This window comes from Melanaphis sacchari, unplaced genomic scaffold (genome assembly GCF_002803265.2).
Source record: "Melanaphis sacchari strain LSU unplaced genomic scaffold, SCAv2.0 Contig40_pilon_pilon, whole genome shotgun sequence".
Classification (NCBI taxonomy): Eukaryota; Metazoa; Arthropoda; class Insecta; order Hemiptera; family Aphididae; genus Melanaphis; species Melanaphis sacchari.
Genome location: NW_020271264.1, coordinates 256,326 through 267,436, shown reverse-complemented (window position 1 = coordinate 267,436; position 11,111 = coordinate 256,326).

The window sequence follows — 11,111 nt, the reverse complement described above, 5'->3', positions numbered from 1 at the left end:
GAATATTAATTTATTGGTTTAGTAGATCCTCGTCAACAATCATATAGTTCATTAGGAAATGTTATTCTGATATAATTTTTATTGACATTAGCAGACTCGTATGTTAGAAAAAATTAAACATATTAAATCGAAAAAATAATGTATACAGTTTAAAGTTTTACATAATATTATATTTATTCAGATAAAATAAAATGTGATCGAATATATTACCTGTACCTATAGTTTCATTTTTTTTATCAAATACGTTATCTATGCATCTTATGAAAACTATTAAAGTTGACATCACAACCCCTATTTATGTAGTAGAATGCAATCAACAAACGAATTTAACTGTTGGTTTACCACGGTTAAATACATTAAAAACTGTACAATGACTAAGATAACTTAAAATCGAAATACACTAAGGCTATATCCAATCATTTAAAGACATATTATCCAACAAATCCTCATTTTTACCTCTAATGATTGATTACTAGAGTTGGTTTAAAAAATTATTTGTAAACAACGTTTATACATATTTCTACTAATTGTTATTGTAATATAATTTGTGACCAATAGCAACCATTTAAAAAAATAAAAAAATATTCAATTTTCATGAAACAAAACTAAATTTATGTTTAAGGAGCTCTATAGAAATCTATAGGAGTGGAATTAATAAACTAAAAATGCCCTTCAATTTTCGAGTTATTGATATAACTTTTATTGAAAATGAATCCATAGTTATTGGGTCTATAGAGGACAAACAAACATTAATTTATAAGCATATATATGAAATTTTTAACTTCATCCTCACAATTAGGTACTATTTTATACGTACTTTTCTGCAGTATATTTCAAATCTAAATTAAACGGTAAACAATAAAATATACTTGATAACCTTAATTTAATTTAAACACTAACAAACACACATACACATACACAATACATACATGCATAAAATTGAACTAAAAATACAGTTCAATAAATGTGCACACCTCTGTTGATACTCCAGCAAAAAAGTACCTGAGTTCCTACGGTTGTGTTTTGTTGCCATTTATAATTATTAACATAACGTAATCTCAGAAAAATTGCTTCACTGACCTATTTAAATAACTTAATTGTTAAAATAATGTTGATGTACAACAGCAATGTTAGATGTAATTATTACCGAGGGTATACTTATTTTCAAAAAACCAAAATTCACTTACACCAAGATTTACCAGATAAGGAAATCATCATAAAATAATAATTTATATTAATGATAATTTCTTGCTATCACTAAGAAATGATAATAACTGCAAAACTGCAATGATATAATTTCTTTACTTTAGATTAGGTAATTAATTTTTAACATGTATAAACTTACTAACAAATTTTCCAGGTACAAAGATTTCTTAATTTTTCATTGTGTATTTAAATATATTTTCTTTGTTGGACCTATAGACAAGTTTATTGTATTATCTATACGAACTTAGTAAAACTTAAAATTATTATTTAAGACAATTTCAAAGTATTGAATTAAATTTCAGTTTCAAAATGCTTAACGCCTATTAAAATCTATTTCTATTTATTATAGTAAAGTTTCCTTCCCAATACAATAACCGTACAGTTTTCCCGAATAAATAAAAACACATACCTATCTAATATGCATAATAAATATAGTAAATATATAATATACTAGAGTCAGCATGTTTAACGGACAATCCCGTTTTTGAACAATATGTTTTCTTGTTTTGACAAACTTCGAACATGATGCTTTTTGTACGTTTATAGAATAAGATCCTGTTTTAATTCTGATATATTTATATTATTATACGTGTAAAAAAAACCCCTATACACAAAATAATAGGTACAAAACGATATTTTAACAGTTTAATTTTGAAATATTGAAACCAAAGATCAATAGTTATAAACAACAGATTTTACATAACAATGTCAAGTCTCAACGATCGTAAGACCTTTCGTATTGGCGTATTACAATATTGCACAGTTTAATTATTATGAACATTCGTGATTTAATAACTCACCTTATCTATCAGAAAATATTATCTCAAAACTATCTATACATTTTAAAATGTTTTTAGAAGTCATATTTAAAATTAAACCAAAATTATTGGTTTTGTTTAAAAAAATAAAACTCTTACAAAGTAATTATTTTAATACATTATTAGTTTTTGGTATATTTACATTTACTATGAAAAAATTTAATGACATTTACCTATAACATAATATCGTCTAACAGTGCCTTTGTAGTTAATAAAAATAATATATTTAATGTTGTAAAAACAAAGCGTATTGATGTAATTGTGACATACCACTTAATCAACATTTTAGATATATTTTATGGTAGAGTAATTTAATTAATTTAAACATTTCCATCAGTTGAAAAAATTAGTTATTTGTACCTCAAATAAAACCATAGTTTAAACGTAGTAATGAAACAGCTATGTAACGTCGAGAATGTGCTTGGAGCTCACCAGCTATGATACATATAAATATATTGTACTACGAATTCCTCTATACTATGGTAACCCTTCTCCTCTTTAAAAAAAAAGTTACCTATACTCATTTTCATAACTTAGTAATTTTACAATTTGGAAAATACCCTCGTTGTTGTTATTCATAAATACAAATAGCTATTCCATAATAATCGAAATTTGAGTGGAATTTCAATTAACACTAGATAGTATATATTGTCCTAGAATTACAAAAATAGTTATTTAATATTTTTTTGATAAAAAAAAAAAATATTTTTAATAAAATCCTTTGTAATCAATATAATCGTTAATCAATTTTATTTTACCATAGAATGTTCTTGTTTTTGGCAAAATCTTGGGGTTAATACGCAGTAGGTAGTAACGTTTGCTGTGAAATAAATACATTTCAAATAAGTAATGAAAATCTGAAAAATAATACAAATTTTTGACTTTGTATAATCATAATACAAATTAAAGCTTTACAGCCATAACTCATAAGCATAAGCAAGGCATAGTAAGTGAAGCTGTGTAGGAAGATGACTACTCTGGTAATTTTTTTATAGATATTAAGTGTAAAATAAAAGTTGTTGTACATTCAATTATCTATTACATTAGTAATTATTGTTTGATTAAAAGAAATATACTTCGGTTATAAATTATTACAATACATCTTAATAAATCTTCTATTCGGGAATTTACTTTTAGTAAATTAAGTGTAAAACTACAGTTCCTATGATCTATCATAATAATAGCAAATTTATAAAACATTGTTTTATTTTATATGAAATTTCAGTAAATATCGTGTATACGTTTGATGGTTAAAAAAGTATAACTCCTTACCAAATAATTGTTAAAATAGAACTTAAGTATAAATTTAAATATTTATATATTATTTTCTGATAAATAATAATATCTGCGTACGCTTTTATATATGTATACTATAGCTTCAATAATGAAACTTATTTCTATTTGTTGACTTATATTTATCACAAGTCTGTTACCGTATATTATGTTTAAATAAAAATTAATTAATTGTCTTATTTTAAATAAAGCTATACAATGATCTATCATAGATATCTATACCTACTCACAAAAACACTAAAACTGCAAACAAACACAATTTATGCAAGTCCAAGGGGATACCTTTATTAATTAAACACAGACATTCCACAGAAAACTTTGAAAATGATTTGGATAATTTTCTGAACAACTTTCGGCTTATTTGTATCCAATTCTCATTCCGGTATCTGCACCTGGATTTAATTAAAATGTTCAATTGTTTTATTACTGATGGTGCAAAAATGATGATGTCCTACGACAATGGTATTGATTTTTGACCTTCAGCTAATAAAAGAGATTCAATTACACAAACACACTAAGTTTTGTATACGAAATTTAGAAATAAATAATAAATAATTACTATAGCTTCCATCGAATCCATTTTCCGAAAATGTCTATATTATAATGATGTCATTGACATAATTTTTTGTATAAAACCAAAATGTGAAAAAATAGTTTTGTGGTTTATTTCAACACGATAACAGACCTGACCATATTGTATATTTTAATATATTGAAAGTTTTGCTTTTGTCGTACGAGTATTTTTTTTTTGTTATTTTTTTTTTTATTTATTTATTTCAGTTAACCCTCGTCAAATAACTTATAATACGTTTAACGTATTTTATTTACATAGGCGCCGTGTTGTATGGAATCATTTACAACAGCCTAAATATTATATGACTATTATTAATAACCATATAAATTATACTAGAATAATATACTAATAATATGTCTAGCAGTACAGTGAAATTTGTCTTACACTTTTTCGAAGTACATTCATTTTTAAAGAACTTGTTCTCGTGACATGATGAAATTCGGTTACAGCGAAAAATGTATAAATATTAAAATATTTATTAATCATGTATCATAGTTGTCATGTAATATAGGTAATAGTCACTTGTACTCGTACAATACAATAATAATAATGTAATGCGAATGTTTTAGATAGTTAAGTTATTAAAGTTGAAATAAAAAAAAAAACACGAGAAATAAGACGTGCGCAATATATATGAAAAATAATAATATATTATTAGACATTTCAAAAAAATATAATATGTATATTGTATATTATATTTATATGCTTAATCTGACTCGTCTAAGTTTAATAAAGTCATAAATAATATTATACAGGCTATGAGCAAAATATATTGTAAGCACTCGTCTCAAAGTCTTTTTTACCAATTTATATTTTTATATCGAACAAAATGACTATATAGAGTATAAATCATATCAATATCTATTTACATCTCGATTTACATATATACTACCCAAGTTCTATGATATACATGATGTACACGAGTGTCTACAGTGTTTAATTTTTAAAAATTGTTAATAAAATTTCATCAATAACTCTTTTTTCATCTATTTTTCTCCGTAATATACTTTCGTGATATTATCATTTAATTATTTTTATACCATAATAATCCACAAACTACGTATCATAGTAATATAACTCACTCGTTTGTCAATAGGTAAAAAATACATGCATAAATACATATTATACTGTCTTGACGTGATAGAATATAGTATTAGATACGTGCACATTTATAAAAATAATGGAGGTAATATACCTAGTCTACTATTAACTATTAGCCTAAATATTAAGATTTAAGATTTATATTAAATAAAATTGTGATTTAATTATGATAAAAAATAAACCTAGTGGCTATATAAATATTGCGTTATTATTAAGAGTTAGGAGATATTATAAGAATACTTTATTTTTTTTATGAATAGTACTGATAGTTAAAAGGATTATTAATAGATATATGTATAAACTATAAAGTATACTTATGATTACATTTAGACAGTCGAGATTGCTGCAGTACATGTAGCTAGACAGTTGGATGTAAGTGACATATTCGTTGAATTTTCTGTGAACTTGGCGAATAAAAATTTTCAAACCATTATATTCCCCACTGCTGAAGACAAGTTAACATGAGTATAACAAAATAAAATGTTTATTAAATATACCAACCTTCTACTTAAAATGATTACCGAATGTTTTTCTTAACTCTTAATGTCGGATCTAAGAATGGGAGGGAAAGTTAAAATATATAATAAATAAACTGTAAAATATGTGAAAAAACTATAGGAACTTTGACTTATTTTTTCTTTTATTCTAAAATATTTTTATTATACAATCAATAAAACGGTTTATAATAAGCATACGTGATGCAATTTTTTTTTCTGTTACATGGTCGTTGAAAATGTCTGGAGTGAAGAGGCCACCCATATTGGTGGTTCTTCGTGATTGAATTATTTAAATTTTAAAAACTATAATAAATTAGTATTAACTATTTAATCGACAAATATTATAAAACATCATTAAATTTTTTATGTGCCTTATATGAATATCATTATGATTTTTATACAATCCATTTAAAATTTAATATCCATTTAAATATCATTATTCGAAATTTAAAAAAAATTAAACCATATTTAAAATATTTTGGTACCTAACCTAAATTTGTTCTTGTGATTGTTAAATAATATCTTTGTAAAAAAAAAAAAATCTAGACCAATACCAGTTAACGTGTAAACGTGTAAAAGTATAAATATTATACTCAAATGAGTGTAGAATTCTATGTCTTCAAGCATAACATTCACAGCTGTCATTTATACACGCTTTATGATATACTACCTCGACAACGATGTAATATGATTATAGCTGTTATTAAGAAAAGGGACTAAACATTTGTACATTTTACCTATTATTCCCCAAAAGATTTTTTTGTAGAGCACATTCCAATACAACTATATCGTATCCATTTGGTATATATATCATCGTCGTTCCGACCGTTAAATGGTTGATTTCTCTACCACAATATAACATATTAAAATTATTTATTTGGAAAATAGTATTTATTACGAAGTATTATTTTAGTGTTTTTACAGCAAGTGGATTGGGGTCATTTTTTGTTATTTCTAAAAAATATACTATACATTATTAGTGTTAGATAAATATATAAATTTATGATATGTTAATCTTTAAAAAAAACTCGTTAAGGGATACGACATTTAAATTTTCTTCCCTTAATTATGCCACAAATGTGTCCATTCGTCATTTACATTATAGTTCCCTCGGAGAAATGAAAATAATCACATAATATGCTCAAAGGAACATATTTAAATGTTGATTGGGAAAGGAAAGGATAAATTTCTCAGAAATGACAAATTTACATTATTTTTACATTTTATATATTGTTTTGTTATTTTTACCTTTTAAAAAAAATATTTATGTTTATAATATTGTATTATAACTACTAGGGATGTCACGCTACTGTATAGAAAGTGACAAGTTTACCTCATCATTGAGTAAGTCAGTATAATGGATGGGTTAAAACTTCAATTTGCATACGAAAAACGATTCTAAGCGAAGACAGACTTCTCAACCTATATTTTCAAGGATAATTTATTATATCGTATAATAAAATTAAACTATTATTAATAAATAATTTTTTATTCATTATAAATGGTAAGTCATACTTATTTTATTACAAACAAATAACGTCATATATGTATAAATTTAAATGCATAACATTTTTTAACTCAATAGCTAAGTCTTTAAAATTTTATCAATCAGTACCTATCATGATTTGTTTTTAAAACCATTTTTTTTTTTTTTTTTTTGTGGGGAAGGGAAATTTATATTCTAGTGTAAACAAAATTGAATAATTGAATGAAAAAATAATAACTATAACTATTTTTCTATGATAAAAAATACATTAATATGGACTTAAAACCTTTATCATCACATTCATCACATATATTTTTAATTGATATGCACGGTAACAATAATAAATATTTAAACTCAAAGCTATATAAATAATATATAAGTATATTAATGCATCACAAATTTTTTCATGCTGTTTTATAAAGTACGTCAGTATCTATTTATAATAGTTATTAACAACTACCAAGTATTATTGTGTGTGAATCGTAAAACTATGTTATAATAACATATGCTTAAAATATATGTTGACAGATTGTTATTCATATGCAATGATTTATCATTAAGCTCAAATTAAACACATCCCTTATAATAATCTACTCAATGATCAGGTACGGTGGACACCTACTATATAGCAGAGTGATTTCCCCAATTTTTTATGTATGTAAATGTATTTTTAATGTATAATTTATTAATATATTTTAATTTTTATAAACATTTTCAAAAAAACTTAAAAATTAATATATTAGTTAAAACATAATAAATACAATAATATAACGAATGAATAATTTAGAATGAATCCTAATATAAAATGGTATTTTTTTCAATTCGTAAGAAATTATGATTTGTAAAATAATTTATGATAAACGATTTTTAAATTATCTTATCATTTTAAAATTATGAAATAAAAATTCAAGATATTCTGAAAACATTCATTTAAAAACGAGCTATTGCATCTTGTTTTTATTAAACTTTTTAAATCGATCGACATAACAATAATAAATCAAGAAAATTGAATAATGATTCTTTTTCCCTTCACAAAACCTTGATTCATACAATATTATTCTAGTTGAAAGGCATACGTTGTATTTACATTTTACATCGATTGATGGGTGAATAATTTTTTTTTTTTATCTTTTCTATAACAAAGCTTCTTGTATGAAATTTTTAATTTTCTTTGTTGAACAAATTAAAGAAAACTCAGTAAATATAATTAAATTTCGTATAGTCGTGTAGATACATCGAATGCCGTGTTAAAATTTACATCACTAAGCCATAATAGTCTTAAAAATCGTTGTTTAACAATTAATATTATGTTGTCTGTAGTTTATACTTGACTTTTTTTTTCTGTGATGAAAACTAAATTTTATTTAAACACTAATCAAAAACTTTATTTTTGCATATGATTTAATTTTTAATTTTACTTTATATTCTCAACTATATCAATTTCAATTAGTATAACTTTATTATTGTTAACTATGTGATCTATGTATATATAAATATATTATGTATCTTATACTCGTATAAGAATATTTATTATGTAATTTATTGTTACATTCAATATGGAAATATAGTTGCCGCGGGGTGGAAAAGTTAAAAAAAAAATTAAAATGCTCATACCGTGATGCCCGTATTTTACCTGGAATTCAATAAATTTACTTACTTATTACATTAAATATTTTGGATAAGCTTTATTTTTAATTGCATTCCTCAAATTAAACTTTCAAACATAAATAATTTTGGTCGTAGCCCATTTGACTCCCATTTTACAAAAAAATCAATTTCCAAACGACTCCTGTCCAAAAAGGTCTAACAATCAGGTAAATTCCTAAACGATTCTCCGGTATTTTACAACACAAATTACTTCCCGCTTTATACAAACTTAGAACTGTCTCAAAAGAGGTGTGGTTAAAAATGTCTTGGCGTACCCACTAAGTAAATTATTAAAATTATATAAAAAATCTTATAGTATATTATGAAATTTTTAATTTTTAACGTTAAAAAATATAAATAACGGAAAAACATTTGTATAAATAAAAATACTAAAAAACTCATATATCGGGTAAATTTGTTAGGCACAATTTTTTTATATAGTCTATGCGTGCTATTTTATTCGATGAAAACTCGTAAATGATTTTTGGACGAGCTCTTGTATTTTTTTTTCAATCAGACAAATGCGCATATGTCTAATAATTATTGTAGAGTTTACAATCATAGAATTATATCTGCTTGTACATTTTTTTTCGAATGGAGCCGTTTGAAAATAAGCAAACAATAAATGGGAGCCGTTTGAATCTAAGGATAATTTTAATAATAACAGCTATTAGAATAATCTGTAATAAATTAATGACTAAACTTAAACTAGTTATAATAAATATGATAACAATCGTTAGTTACGGAAGAGTGTAATTATTTTACACATCCTTAAAGTCTAGTAGTCATGACTTACACGCAAATAATATATATACCTATATCGGTAGACTCAGTCTGTGATAACGGGTGTGTTACTGTTTGAATTAATAATCATCTTATCATATTTACGACTATCTTCATCATCATTCACATACTGCTACGTAATCAATTTCAAATTAATTTGTAAAAATATTGTACATTTAGTTAGGATAGAATTCAAGTAGATTCATGTACGTATATAAATTATTATTATTATTTTATTATTTATTAATTATTTTTCTACCATTTATTGTGTTTTATTTGCCACTCTACTAGAAAGACATAGGCCATAAATTTTAAAACATTATGTATAGTTATATTTTTATCGTGTTGTTAAATATGCAATAAGTCTTCTGAAAGTTTCTTTTCAAAAGATTTTTGTTTCTTTGATAGTGCATTCGATAACGACTGACGACCCGAGCAGACATCACCATTGGTCACTATTATTATCATTCATAGTGCCATTGAATGTTCAAAAAGACTCCACATCAGTGGCGTATTCAGTATTTTTTTTAGTCGCGTCACGCACGCCTATCATGTCGGCGCTCACATCTATTCTATGGCAATCTCGCTCGTTTTTCATTTATCTTTTCTTTTCGCATATTTATATTTTCTTTTCGAACATTCATCAAATAAAACCAATTTATTCATTTATTTATTTATTTACTTTATTTGAAATTCAAACATGGAATACTGGGCCCCAGTTAGACAACTTGTGTAGAGATTGGAGAAGGAAATCATACGTAAATTATACATGATTATAATATTAATTTAAAATAAAACTTAATTTATCTATTAATAAATAAATATTTAATATACTAAAAAGCCATTAAGTTATAAAACTTAATATATTTAAGTAATTGGATATAATTAATAAATAAAACAAAAATTAAATCACTATGTAAGCATTAAAAAATAAATAAATGGAAACGCATATTATAAAGAAATACAAATAACATTAAATTAATATGGGTTAGAAAATTATTATCTTTATACTATATTATTTCTTAAGTTGAATAACTAAAGTTAAATCATTTATTTAAATAATTTAAGTGATTAATTTTAAATTTCAGTAGGCGAATTATTAAATTGCTATACTGTGAATAATAAAGAACATTATTATACCTTCTAAAAATATATTTAATGAACTTTATTAGTTTCTCATATAATTTAATTATATTATAAATAACAGAAATTAGTCATAAATGTTGTGATAATAAAATTAAAGTTCGGTTTCTTCTAGATAAGATTCACTATAGTCACTTTCGACAAAACTGGTACAACTAATAGCGGAAGGCTTGGTACATCAAATACCTATCTCCCTATTTTACCTATAAGGTAATTGTCATAAATTTAACTATTTAACTCAATTTAATTTTTATTTAATCTTATAAATATAATTAAGTTACGTAAGACTAGTTTCCTTTCTCATCCATACAGTTGCTACACACTCTAAAGCCGGACTTCTTATCTCTTACTTATTCACAATTAGTGCAGCCAGGGATAATCGATATAAATAAATTTAATTTCCTGCAAATTCCCAATCAAAATGATTCTTTCTCTCAATCATAGAATCCAAATTTATCAACTCATAGTCCAAACATAAATTCAAATGAAAATCTAAAACTAATAGATCATCTTTATATCTATATTAATGACCTTAAATTATTCAATTTTTTATTTCATTTCCC